Genomic DNA, 14,563 nt, shown 5'->3' on the forward strand with positions numbered 1-14,563 from the left:
AATACCTACCACTTACATTAACATGGATGGAACTTGAGGGTATTGTGCTGAGCAAAATAAGTCAATTAAAGAAAGACAATTATCATATGGATTCACTCATATGTGGAATATAAAAAAAACAGCTCAGAGGAAGGGAGGGAAAACTGAATGGGAGAGGGAGATGAACTATGAGAGCCTCTTAACTATAGAAAACAAACTGAGGGTTGCTGGGGGGGATGGAGTAGCTGGGTGATGGGCACAAAGGAGGGCACTTGATGTGATCAACACTGTGTTATATGCAACTGAAGAATTATTGAACTGTACATCTGAAACGAATGATGTACTATATGTTGGCTAATTGAGTTCTTTTTTTAATGTTATTTCACTGTTTAGTTTCACCGCATCCCTGTATCCACTGCCTTTCTGAATCCTTGGTCTTCTGGGTGTCCTTATAAGTGCTTCCTTTCTCATATAGCAATCCACTCTTTCTATTTATTTCTACTTTCAAATTTCAGTTTCCTCAGCATATCTAATTGCATTTCAGACTTTTAGAAGGGAAGTGACTGTTATAGCCCTTTGGGGCCTTTCCCTGGGCATAGGACAATCTTGTTGTCTGAAGCAAACACTGAAATAAATCACCTAATAAACAACTGATTTTAAAAAGGAACTATTTGAACACAAAGCCCTTATCCTCAAAATGCATAATTACCACAATCCTGTTTCTGTAATACTGCTTAGTTGCAAGGTTTGGACATAATAAATGACCATTTATTTATTTTACTTATTAAAAAAAACAGACTTAACTAATTCCAATAAATGAATGATTAACAGTATAATTTCAGACTGTGTGAAAGGGGTTCTTCTCATAAAATTGTATGCTTTCTGCCTGTATTCTATATGTATATAAGAGCATCCCTAATTTAAATGCACATACATACACCAGTCTTAAGGTCTTTTAGGGATGTGGTACAGTGCATGTGTATGAGTGAGTTGGAGGTATAGAGGTACTACCCATAAATGAGTAGTTCTTTGCTAGATGTTAGGGGAAAACTAGGGTTTAGTAAACACAAGACTCAGTTCTCAAGAAGACGAGGTAGATATCTAATTACAGACATACCTAAATACAGGTAATTATTAATGTAGGATGTCTGGAGATTGTGACCATTATTGAGTATGATGACTGATACAAGAAGTGCCCAGCGTAGGGTCTAATTACTGAAGTGTCAAGTATTTAGAATATAACATGTCTAATGCACATTTGGAAACCAGAAACAAAGATTGTAAGTTTTCAAGAAATTACTTAGAGTTAATTATTTAGTTGAGGGAAGGTAAAGAAGAGGTCTTGTTTGAAATGTTAAATGCATATTTTTCCTTTAAAATAAACTTTCCTGGGGGCACCCAGGTGGCTCAGATGGTTAAGCATCTGCCTGCCTTCCACCCAGGTCATAATCCCAGCGTCCTAAAACCAAGCCCCAAGTTAGGCTCCCTGCTCATTGGAGAGCCTGCTTCTCCTCTCCTTCTGCCTGCTGCTCCCTTGCTTGTGCTCTCTCTTTCTTTCTGTCAAATAAATAAATAAAATCTTTAAAAATAAGTAAGTAAAATAAACTTTCCTAGTGCATGAATATATATGTATATTCACTTAGGGCACAGATGAATATAGTTATATGTTCTATAATGAAGAAAGAAATAGACCAGGGACACTGATTACAACATTTTCATCAACCCATCAGTATGAAATCTAGGTTTTTGTGTGTTTCTGTTTCAAGATACCTTATTTCATATACACTTTGATTCATTAGCCTTGAACTCACAGCCAATAGCAATATAACTCAGGCCTAAATGAGGCTTATCTGACATATTTTCTCCTTAAGACACATCACAGGGATCCCTGGGTGGCGCAGCGGTTTAGCGCCTGCCTTTCGCCCAGGGCGCGATCCTGGAGACCCGGAATCGACTTCCAAGTCCGGCTCCTGGTGCATGGAGCCTTCTTCTCCCTCCTCCTGTGTCTCTGTCTCTGCCTCTCTCTCTCTCTCTCTCTCTGTCTCTCTGTGTGACTATCATATATAAATAAAAATTAAAAAAAAAAAGACACATCACAGCTTTTCTGTTTTTAGGAGTGTTAGATAGTGTTTCAACACCATGCTCAAAGGCCATTTTAAACAGTGAAATCACCATCCAAAAAACAACAAAAAATCAACCCACAAATATGCAAAAAATGTGACACTCAATAGACTGGGAAAAGAACACTTGTTTATGAGTGTGAGAACCAAAACAAAAAGACAGAGTATAGTCTTGGTCTTCAGCTGGGAAAGTGCATGTTGGGCAACTTAAACCTTCCCCTACCCTGCCTATGGCTGCAAATGATGCAAAAGCACTGCTAGTATAAATTTTGGAATCACAAATATATGTTAGAAAGCAAGTGAATTACAAAATAGAATTTGTAAATAAGGAAGTTTAACTACACGTGAAAAAATAATGGACAAACATTGGACATCACATACCACAGGAGGAAAAGAAACAAATGAACAAACTTACCTCCTAGGGGTAGTTTTCAGGCTGCAAAGAAAAAAATAGAAAAGGAATGCGTTATTGAGTTGAAGAGACAGACACAGTTCAGGAAAGCTGATGCAGCTAGAAATTATGAGGCAGAATACTAGAAAACAGGGACATATATGCACATGCACATACATACACACATACAAAGAGTTCTAGACATCAGCTGAGGAATCCTCTGTGTCTTTGATGGAGTAGTGACTAAAGTCAATGCCTGGAATCTACATGTTTGGAAAGAACATCCAGAAAGCAATCAAACAATTCTCAGAGCTTACACAGGGATGGGTACAATGTGTGTTTCTTCAGCCAAAGTGAAGGGGCCTCCTTCTGTATGGAGCATTATAATGAGTCCTCAAAAGATGTGGCCACTCACTCTAGTGGAGAAAATTAGCCCAAGAGTAGGCACTGCTATGTATATGCCATACCCAAGATAATAAGTAAGCCTAACATAATTGAAATAATCTGCATGTAACTGCATGCTAGTACAAAATTCAACATTTCTTAATGCAAGGAAACAAACTCTAGTGCTCAACATATAAATTTACTATATCTGGTAATCAATAGAAACTTACCAAAGAAGTAGGAACATACTCATAATAGGAGGAAAATTAATCAATAGTAACAGGCACAAAAAGAAGAAACAGTGTAATTACAAGACAAGATCTGAAAGCAACCATAGATGAATAAAGAAGAATAAAAAAGATATAGATATAAATATAGATATAGATATGTATATGATGGAATATTACTCAGCCATAAAAAAGAATGAAGTCTTGTCATTTGTAAATACACGAATGGACCTATAGAGTATAAAGCTAAGTGAAATAAGTCAGTTAGGAAAAGACAAATACCATGCAATTTTCATTCATATGTGGTATTTAAGAAACAGAACAAATGAAAAAAACACCCAAAATAAGAGACAAACAAAAAAACCAGACTCTAAATACAGAGAACAAACTGGTGGGTGCCAGAGGGGAGGCCAGTGGGAGTATGGATGAAATAGATAAAGAGAATTAAGAATACTCTTGTCTTGATGAGCACTGACAAACGTATAGAACTGCTGAATCATCATATTGTACACCTGAAATTAATATAACACTGTATATTAATTATACTTCAATAAAATAGTAAAATAAACTGCTATTAGGGTATTATAAATATACTTAAGAATGTAAATGAAAATATAAACATAATAAAGAAATAGAAGATACAAAAATGACTCAAATGGAAATTTCAGAGATGAAAAATTTAAAATCTAAGAGAATCCATAGGAGAAATAGACAAATAATAGAAATTTCAATACTCTTCTCTCAGCAACTGATAGAACAAGCAAGCAGACAAAAACTTTTATAGTGATATAGCCCTATAACTATTAAAAAAATTTTAATTCATAAAGATACTCCCCAAAGAAAATTCCAAGCAGCTTAACCAGTGAGGTATATTAAATATCTAAGAAAAAAGTGTACTAGGTTGATAGACATTCTTTCAGAAAATAGAACTGGAGGCAACATCTCCCAGTTTGTTAAATGATGACAGCATTATTCTGCTAGGAAAACCAGAAAAAAAAATAAGAAGAAAACTATAGACATATACATAAAAATGCTTAACAAAGTAACTGTTATAAAATATAAATATATAATATAGCATGACTTGGGGGGCAGATTATACAAGGAATACAAAATTGGCTCAATATTCAAAAATAAAACAATGTAATTACTATAATAATAGAATTTTTGAAATAACAAGTGATTATCTCATTAGGTGCAGCAAAGCATTTGAGAAAATTCCAACACATGTTCATCATAAAAATTCATAGCAAAATGTGAATAGAAGGGAACTCTTCAAGCTGATAAAAGACACAAAGAAAATCTTCAGTTAACATCTTACTTAACAGTGAAATACACAATGATTGCTTTGATCCCCTAAGACTGATAAGGTAAGAGTGTCCATTCTCATCTACGCCACTTATATTTGTCTTGGAGAACTCAACAGTGTAATAAGGTGAATAAGGTGATGAACAACAACAACAAAAAAGCATACAGATAGAAAAGAAAGACATAAAATTTCTATATATGCAGACAACACTATTTCCTAAGATAGCATAAGGAATCTACAAACCAACTATTAGGGTGATTTTAGCAAAATCACAGGTAACAAAAATCAATTTATTATATATCAGAAAAAAATGAAGTTAAATAAACAAGACTATTTACAATGACATCAAAATTTAAATGCTTAGATATAGATTTAACAAAATTTATGTGTAAATTTCTGTGTAAACTATGACACAGAAAACTGTAAAACATTCCTGATAGGAATTAAAGGAGGCCTAATTTCATAGAGGGATATAACATATTAAACAGAACAGAGCACTCAATATCCATAAGATGTCAAATGTCCCCAAAACTGATCCAAAGTCTCAACAGAATCACAATTAGGAAATATGACTTACTGATTTAATATTTTTATGGAAAGTCACTGAACTTAGAATAGGCAGAAAAGAAAGAGAGGAATGAAAGAACAAATTTGGAGAACTTCCAGTATCTGCTACCAAAACTTACTAGAAATAAGTCAGTCAGAGCAAGACAAACACCATATGACTTCACTTCCATGTAGAATTTAAGAAACAAAACAAAGGAACAAGAGGAACAGAAAGAGAGAGGGAAACCAAGAAAAAGATTCTTAAATGTAGAAAACAAATTGATGGTTACCAGAAAGAAGATGGGTAGGAGATGGGGTGAAATAGGTGGTAAGAATTAAGGAATGCATTTGTGATGAGCACTGGGTGATATATGCAATTGTTGAATCACTATGTTGTATACCTGAAACAAATATAATATTGTTAGGCTCGCTAATTGTAATCTAGATAAAAACTTAAAAACATTTTTACTAGACTGCTACAATTACTAAAAGAGTGTAGTTCTAATGTAAAATAAATAGATTAATAGAGTAATGTAAAGTCCAAAAGTAGATCCACATTGATGTAATTACTTGATTTTTGACACAAGCATTAAAGCACTTCAAAAGTCAAAGAAAAATCTTTCAATAAATAATGATGAAACAACTGGATACCCATATGGAAAAAGAAAGAAAAAATTTTGAATATTACCTGACATGATATGTGAAAGTTAAATACAGAATTATCATAAACGTAAATCTAAGAGCTGAAGTGGTATAAGAAACAGGAGAACATCTTTGTGAACTTGGGTTAGGCAAAGATTTATAACAGGATGCAAAGAGCTTGAACTATGTAAGAAATATTCATTAAATGGGTTTCAGTAGAAATATTCATTAAATGGACTTCAATAGAACAAAAAAAATTTGTACTTCAGAAGACAATTATAAAAAAAAGTGAAAGTGCCAGGCATGGACCTGGAGAAAATATTTTCAAAATACACAATACATTATAAAAAATATTGTTAAAAATTATTCTGCTACTTGTTAAAACAGTAGGGAAGACTTTGTTCAGAACTATTTCAAGTGGTGTTAGGATTATCACAACTAACAGAAATCTGGCCCAAATCTAAATAAATACAGCAAAGATAGCTGGGGACTTACAGACATCAAGCAGGTGAAGGGGTTGGTGGATTGAAAATCACTTATGAAGGGATTTAAGCGTAGGGGTATTCTTGCTAAATAGTTTTAAGACCATCTTGTCTGTACAAGATTCTTGCTGAAGGCAGGCCTAGGGCTTAGACACCAGAATGGAGAGTGAGGAATTTGATTAGATATCAAGGGTGATCAGATATCAACGATAGAGGATTCTCTGTCAACTAATTTAGCAACATTCTTGCCCCAACTGGACTGTGAGGGCTGAAGAAAGGGCCCAAGGATGAGGCCCAATCAGAAAGAGAGCCAGGAGCGCTATGGCAGAAGAGGTGAGGTCAGAGGAAGTGTCAGGGGCAGGCCGAATCTCTGGGGCACTCCAAGGTCCCCAGCAGGCCACCTGGACCCTGCCATGCCACCCCAGCCAGTAGGTGCTCTAAGCCAGGCTGGAGCCCCCTCTATCCCCCCTCTCGACCCCTGCATCCAGGCCTCACAGGGCTGCTGAGTCACCCTGAGCTCCCTCTGGGCCCATTGGGCAGCTGGGGCTAGTGTTTTTCTCTGGTCTCAGGGCAAGAGAACACCCTGATGAAGGCCAGTGTCCTGATTGCACCCACCCTGGGCAGGTGCAAGAGATCATGGGCTCCCTCTGCAGGAGCAGAGGAGACAGCTTACAGGTCATTTATAATTTTGACATGACCTTGAGCAGGTTTGCATGTAATGGAAAGTGATGAACTTCTTTCAACATTCTAGATAGCAGCAAGATCACCAGTGAGCAGTCTTGGAATGAGCTCAAAAGGCTCCCTCACCGTTATTACCCAGTTGAGAATCACCCACACTGGACCATCATAAAGAAGTTACTTCCTATGGTGGATTGGTGAACCAAAGCACATGATCTCCCATGCCAGCAAAAATTCAGAAGTTTCAGATAGTCTAGGTGGTTAGAGAGCCCAATGAAATGCTTAGGAAGGGATGTAAGACGTTCTTCAATACCCACTACCAAAATAACATTCCCCTTTTAATTTTTTCTGCAGGCATTGGTGATATCCTGGAGGAGATCATCCAACAGATGAGTGTTCCACCCCATCATCCACAATGTATCTAATTACATGGACTTTGAGAAAGAAAGTTTCCTACAGGGATTCAAGGGCCAGCTCATATGCATACACAACAGAACAGCTCCATTTGTGAGAACTCCTGGTACTTCCAGCAGCTTCAGAGCAAAACCAATATCCTCTGGCTGGGAGACTCCATGGGGGACCTCATTATGGCTGATGGAGTTCCAGGTTTGGAGAGCATTCTTAAGATTGGCTTCTTAAATGACAGGCTGGAAGAGTGGTGGGAGTGCAACACAGACTCCTATGACATTGGATGTGGTCAACAGGCCACATTGTGGGTATTGGTTCATGACTGGGGGCTCCTGAGTGCGCAGGCTAAGGGCTAGGGGCTAGGGGTTGCAGCTCATGGAGAAGAGGGAAACTTACCTAGAAGCCACCCTGCTGGGAGCACTGTTCCATTCTGTGTGTACAAAGAAGAGTACAGGGTGGGACACTTGCTGAGCCCACGTTCCTCCCTCTTTTCATAGCACCTTCTGCTGTATTCTCCAGAAGCAAGCGGGAGTCCGTACCAGGTAGGAGCACCAATTAGATGAACACAGGACCTATAGGATGATAGCATTTTAGAGGCCAACTGGTCTAGGGATTCTTTTTTCACCAAATGTTTAAACATGGGAAGCTGTTCTTCAAACAAATCTAATGTATGAAACAGATCAAAATTAAAAAAAAAAAAAAGAAAAAACAAAACAAAAATGAAGCTAGAAGATTCTGTCTGAAATTTGATCAAAGAGAGTCCTTGTCAACAATTACAACTCAATGTCAAGAAGACAACTAGATTCTAAAAAGAAAGATCTGAATGAAAATTTAACAAAAGTTGGTAAAAAAAAATATCACAAATAACTTAAAAAGTATCCAACAGTGTTATTCCCTAACAATTCAAATTAAAACCACAATGAGATACTAGTTCATACATAAAGGGGTTTAAATTCAAGTGCTGACTTAGATGTGGAAAAAGTAAAAATCTTGTATTTTGCTATTGGAAGTGCAAAATGAGAACTACTTTGTAAAATATTTTGGAACTTTCTCAAAAAATTAAATACGTGTTTACTATATAACACAGAAATCCCATACCTATATGCTTACCAAGACAAATGAAACATATGTCTACACAACAATTATACATGAACGTTTAGAATAGTTTTATTAGCCAAACCAAAAAACAAACAACTCAAATGCTCAACTGACAAATGGATAAATATACAGTGTGTATCCATTCCATGGAATACTCCACAGCAATAAAAAGAAATGAACTTGTTTGATGACAATTCTCCATGGGTTTTCCATACTTCTAGTGGCAACTTTTTTCCCAGACTGTCTTTTAAAGGTTGTTTTTATGAAAAACAGCCTGAGACAACAAAGATAGTGTCTGTATTGTGGTGCTGTTTCCTGACTAACATAATGAAGATAATGTCTTCCTCCATGGTTAAAATTAGGCAAGTTTGCTAGCAGTTTTGCTAACAGATTCCTAAGCTCACGAGTCTTCCCCTATGTTATAGTATTTAGTTAAATAACTTATTAGGTCTGTATTTCTTGATCTTGAGTCTCTATAGATTTCTGTGAAATCTTCTCAACACAGAATTTTTAAATAAAGTATTTCTGGGAGGAAAATCTTTTTTTCCCTATGAAGTATATATTTTAGTTGAACAAAGCCTTTTGATTTTGTAACATTACAAAGCCAAGTATGCAGAGATTAGTAGGTTCTTGAAAAATTAAAAGTATTTTAAGATGTATTTGGTTAACAGAATAACTTGGGTTTCTCTCCCAACCTTGGCATTTGCCTCATTCTTCACATACCACTGATCTTAAATTACATAATGGACACAGATATAATGGACAGTCGGTCACAGCAGGCAAAAATAGATTCACCCAAACAACTAATTACATTCAAGACATTCTTTTCTGTTTGTAACAAACAGAAGCTTTGCCTGCATTTGACTAGTTCTGAATTTTTCCGTATATTGATATTTTTTTAAAAAGAATATTTTTAAGGATAGGTACAGCAATAGTAATGTAATATAATTTGATTTCACATAGTACTCTTAGGAACTGAATTAAAGTAATTCTACTTTAATTTGTAGGATACTAGACAATTATGTGCAAGTTTCCAAATTAAACCAATAGACCAAATCCTGCCACAAGATCTTGGCTTCTCTCAAGAGTGCAAACTCTCCAGCACATGACTCTTCTATGGAGTAGCACTTATAATGAGACATTTCAGATTCTAACAATGGAGTAGTCTGAAGAAAATCTATACTATGACTGAATAACATTGGTTTGCATTCCTGCCTTTGAATTTTTATAGTTCACGTTAAAAAAAAATGGCAATATGGTATCCATGAAATGTGGTTGAGTGGAACGTTGGGAAAGCTGAATGCTAGAGCTGGTACAACCAATTGCTAGCTGTCAACTTTGTGCCAGTCTTTGCGTTTTCTTGACCTCATTTTTCTCATCTGTAGAAGTAGAGAGTTAGAATAAATAACATGCTTCCTCTCATGCCAAAACTCTGAGGTAAAAAATGATTATACAAGCCAATCATCATTCTTTGCATTTTATGTATAAGAACTCAGTCCTCAGAACCATCCTATGAAGTAGGAATTATTATTATGACCATTTTACAGATAAACAGAAGTATTATAATAAAACAACCAACTAATAAGTGAACCTGCCAAACATATGAACCTTTATTTGTATTACCTTGGAATCTTCCCATTTCCTTCCTGCCCATCTCTATCTCAGTCTCATCCTCCTTTCTCATCCTTCCACACAACCCTAGAAGTTATCTCCGGGATTTGTAAAACGTGGATGGATACACACTTGGACAAAGTGACAGAGATTCAGAAAAGAGATGAAGATTGTAGGTAGAGTTTTTAGATTTATCAGCTTCTAGGACAATTCCAAACCCTGACTCTGGATAAACTCTACCATAAGGATCAGACACATAAGAAAAGAGACCTAGGGCAGGAAACACCAATAATAAGTCAGTGGACAAAAAAAAGAGCTTGGTGGTGGTGGTATTCCCCACTACTGTATGTTTTCTCTCCACTCCCAGAATGAGGATTGCATTTCCCTGCCCAGGGGGAGTCAGGCTTACTCATGTGACTAGCTTTGGCCAATGACAGGTGGCAGAAGTGAAATGGCAGAAGCTTTCATGTCCAGTTTATTCTTTGCAGGACTCACTTTTCCCTCTGCCACTGTGACCTGCATGCTTCAGAGAGACTGCCTTGACTGCCTGGCTACCTGAAGAGAATGAGACAAACAATGATTATACATCCTAACTGAGAAATCAGTCTTTGTTCTCTTCAGCACTGAGATATGAATGCATTGGTGAGAATAAGAAGGAGGGCCCAGAAAGGTAAAGGCTGAACAAATGGAGAATTGTGTCACCAAATTCACATTTGAAAGCATGGGGAGCAAAGTCAAGAGTGTCAAATGCTAAAAGAGATGGAGTTATAGAAGACAATTGTACCACCTTTTGATCTTATTGAGAGCATTTTCAGTGGAAGAGTAGGGGCTAAATCCGACTGCAGTGGTTGTTGCCAGTGCAAACGCAGGGAAATGAAAATAGTAATATAGAGAACTTTTTTTAATTAATAGAATAAGAGAGATACATAGGGACATAGAGTTGGGGAACACTGGAGCAATTTGTGTACATAGGAGGTGACAAGGAGTCTTGTTGTCATAGGTACTAACTTTACCTACTAGTGAATAAAGCATAGGAGACAGAGAATATAGGAGTTGAGGGACTGCCATTACGGAGCCAAGCTGCCTGTAATGCAGAAAAGTCATCAGACAGTGGGAGGAGGTATTTATAACTACATGAATTTTCCTGTTTACAGTTACCTAAATAAAAATTTTGATTAATAAAATAAATTCAACATATTTTCTCTCCAATATACCTTTTCAAAGGGTGAAATTCAATTGCAAAGAATTACTTTATTGTTATTACTCAAAACATTATAAATAGTTGCCAATTACTGGGTAAGCATCATAAGGAAGGAGATGGGATTGTATCATGACACAGGGTGACTTAGAGTACAACATGCAAACATTTAAAATCAAGGAGTTAGTTGTGTATAGTACACAATTACTTTTTTCCTGAACACACACATCTTTTCCAGTGAGTTATGTAGTTCATGCATATCCCTGAATGCCTGTAGTATATGTAGGTCACATCTTTATCATTTGTAATGGGCTTATCTCTAAATACATGAGTGCACAGACCATGAGGCTATAAGGTAATAAACAGGATGTCTAATTACTTGTTTTTCCATTTTTGTTTTTTAGAACAGGGGAAGAGACAGAGAGAGAGAATCTGAAGCAGGCTCCACTCCCAGTGCAGAACCCGACATGGGGCTCGATCTCACAACCCTGAGATCATGACCTGAGCTGAAATCAGTCAAATGCTTAACTGACTGAGGCTCCCATGTGCCCTAGTATTTGTTCCTCTTTTATGTCTGAATCAAAATGGAATCTAAGAGAATCTTAAGTAAGTTATAAGCCAGTACCCACCGAGGAGTTTGAATCCATACTCCACCACTTACTTTCTTCATATCACTAGTGAAGTTACTTTACCTCTTTTTATTTCTGTTTACTTATTACTCAGTCATAACTACAGAACTAACACACACATCATATTTATATAAACCCATTTTTAAAATGATTTTTAAATTCAAAGCTTATTAACAGGGGTATCTGGGAGACTCAGTCAGTTAAGCATCAACCTTCAGCTCAGGTCATGATCCCTGTCCTGGGATCAAGCCACATGTCAGGCTCTCTGCTCAGTGAGGAGTCTGCTTCTCCCTCTCCTTCCTGCCCCTCTCCCAGCTTGTTCTCTCTCTCTCTTTCTTTCAAATAAATAAAATGAAATAATAAAATAAAATAAAATAATAAAATAAAAAAGTTTATTAACATGCCCAGAAATTTTCTATAAGGAAATTTATATTTAAAATCATTTGTTTGTTGGTAGAAGGTAGAGGACATGGAAGGAAGCTTGCTGAAAATGCAAATCATAAAGGACAAAGGCTGCAATCAGTGCTGAAGTCTCCCTACCTTAATCACACTTACAATGATGGGAAAAGCATGGGGAAGGAATTGAATGGTTTAGTTTTTTAAAAACTAGTGTAGAAAGCCCAGAGGGAAAAATGATGAAAAATTGTTTCCCTTGTAGTAGTAATGCTAACATTTTATAAACATTATAGATTTATTCATAACAGTAATAATTCCTAACGTTTATAACATATTTCTTACTTTTCCTAAAAAATGCTGTATGACTAATTTAAAATATGTATGAATTTAAGGTCATTTTAATTTCAGATGAACACTTCAGTTTTTTAAAAATGTGAAAGCAAAGATGAGTGGAACAACAGCTTTTTAAATTGGTCAAATATATATGATACAAGAGGAGTACTTAACTGAGTTTATGTTACTGTTGAGAACAAAAACTGATTCTGAAATTATTTTGTTTCATTGTCCCAATGATTATTATTAAGTCTTGACTTTAATAAGACCCCAATATTAGGAGAATATTTGTGACACTGCACAAACTGTAGAACCATCACTATAGTTTTAATTGGAACATGACTTATAATCACTGTCTGTGTCTGTCTCTTGCACATAAAGACACTGAGGCCTGGAAAGTTTTACTTCATAGAAGATCAATTATTCATACTAAATGTGAAATAAATGACCACAAATAGTTTTAATATTGCAGTATCATTACTTGTTACTTATAAGTAAGGCTGTATTTATAGCCCAGCTCTAGTTTCTAATCTTAGTTTTTTCATTTCTATTCTTGCCTCATAGAGAAAGAGCCCCCAACTCTATGACTTAAGATTCACGTTAATGACTGCCCTTTTAAAAAAATATTTTATTTATTTATTCATGAGAGACACAGAGAGAGAGAGAGAGAGAGAGGCAGAGACACAGGCAGAGGGAGAAGTAGGCTCCATGCAGGGAGCCCAATGCAGGACTTGATCTCAGGACTCCAGGATCATGTCCTGGGCTGAAGGCAGGCACCCAACGGCTGAGCCACCCAGGGACCCCCCTGACTGCTTTTTTTGTTCTGTGATTTTACCTCTTTTTCTTCAGGAAAATCTCCCATGAATGTCACAGGATGCTCTGCACATCTGATGCATTGAGAAGGGTACTCTTATTTCACAAAATATGCATGAGATCATTATTAACACATAATTATTTTGAGGAAATAAGCAGAGCATGAATTATAGAACAATAACCAAATGCACAGGTAACTAACTTTACCCACTAGTGAACAAAGCATAGGAGATAGAGGATATAGGGGTTGAGAGACTTCCATAAGGGAGCCAAGCTCCCTGTAGTGTAGAAAAGTCATCAGACAATGAGAACATGCATTTTCCTGTTTACAGTTACCTGAATAAAAATTTTAATTAATAAAATAAATATATTTTCTCTCCAATAAACCTTTTCAAAAGGTGAAATTCAAATTGTAAGAATTACTTTATTATTATTACTTAAAACATTATAAGTAGTTGCCAGTATAGAAATGGGAGGTGATATAATGGCATTTGATCTGTGAGTCCATCCACTGAAAAAAAATTGTCCAGATAGAAGGCATTGAAGGTGTGTGTGTCCTTTGTTACTTACAGTATATTTCACTCCAAATGAAACAAAGTGCTAAGGCTCATACACTGCTTGAGTGTCCCTCACAGAACGCCAATTAGCATCTGTGCCCAGTGGCAGCCCAGCTCAAGCACAGTCTATAGGCGCTCACCCATTACACACAGCAGGAAGTTGTATTGCTCTAAAACCACAAGCCACTGCTTTGATGGTTCAGGAGACCTTGGCCTTTTAAACGTATAAACAACCTTTCTTTTCTAATCTGGGCCATTAGAGGGAAATGCTGTGAAAGCCTGTATTCTGAAATAACCAGGTTTGCTCAGAGTCATGACAGTTTTCAATCTTGCTGCCAGTAACAGAAGAATAGTGTTAAACTAAAAATAACATGGGTGCAGAATGTGCCTTGGGCACCTACTGAGGCCTAAAGGCTTTCAGATTAATTTGAAACCAAGAGAAGGTGGATTTTCTCTCTGCTTTGGCCCTTTTGTGGGTATTGTAATCGGGGGGTAAATTCATCTGTCTAATGAGCTCTAGGCACAGAAAGAAAAGAAACTGTGTTCAGGACTAAAACACTCATCAGGCAACCCTATGGCTTTTCTTTTCTATGTTATAATCAGCACTTCTCTACTGATTCTGTGCCATTTCTTAGAGTTTTTTCCCATTGCGTAGGATGCATTTGCAATGAAGCACTATAATTAAAATTAATTAATTAATTAATATGGTTCAGTTTTTAATACTTTGGAAGGTGCTAACAAATTAAAGACAGATAATGAGTATCA

General features: G+C 36.4%; 1 pseudogene; it reads left to right on the plus strand.

The window, feature by feature from the left end:
• The first annotated feature begins 6,364 nt into the window (after positions 1–6,364).
• Positions 6,365–13,195, plus strand: LOC112921503 (7-methylguanosine phosphate-specific 5'-nucleotidase-like; annotated as a pseudogene).
• The last annotated feature ends 1,368 nt before the right edge of the window (positions 13,196–14,563 follow it).

The sequence above is a fragment of the Vulpes vulpes genome, chromosome 2, assembly GCF_048418805.1.
Source record: "Vulpes vulpes isolate BD-2025 chromosome 2, VulVul3, whole genome shotgun sequence".
Classification (NCBI taxonomy): Eukaryota; Metazoa; Chordata; class Mammalia; order Carnivora; family Canidae; genus Vulpes; species Vulpes vulpes.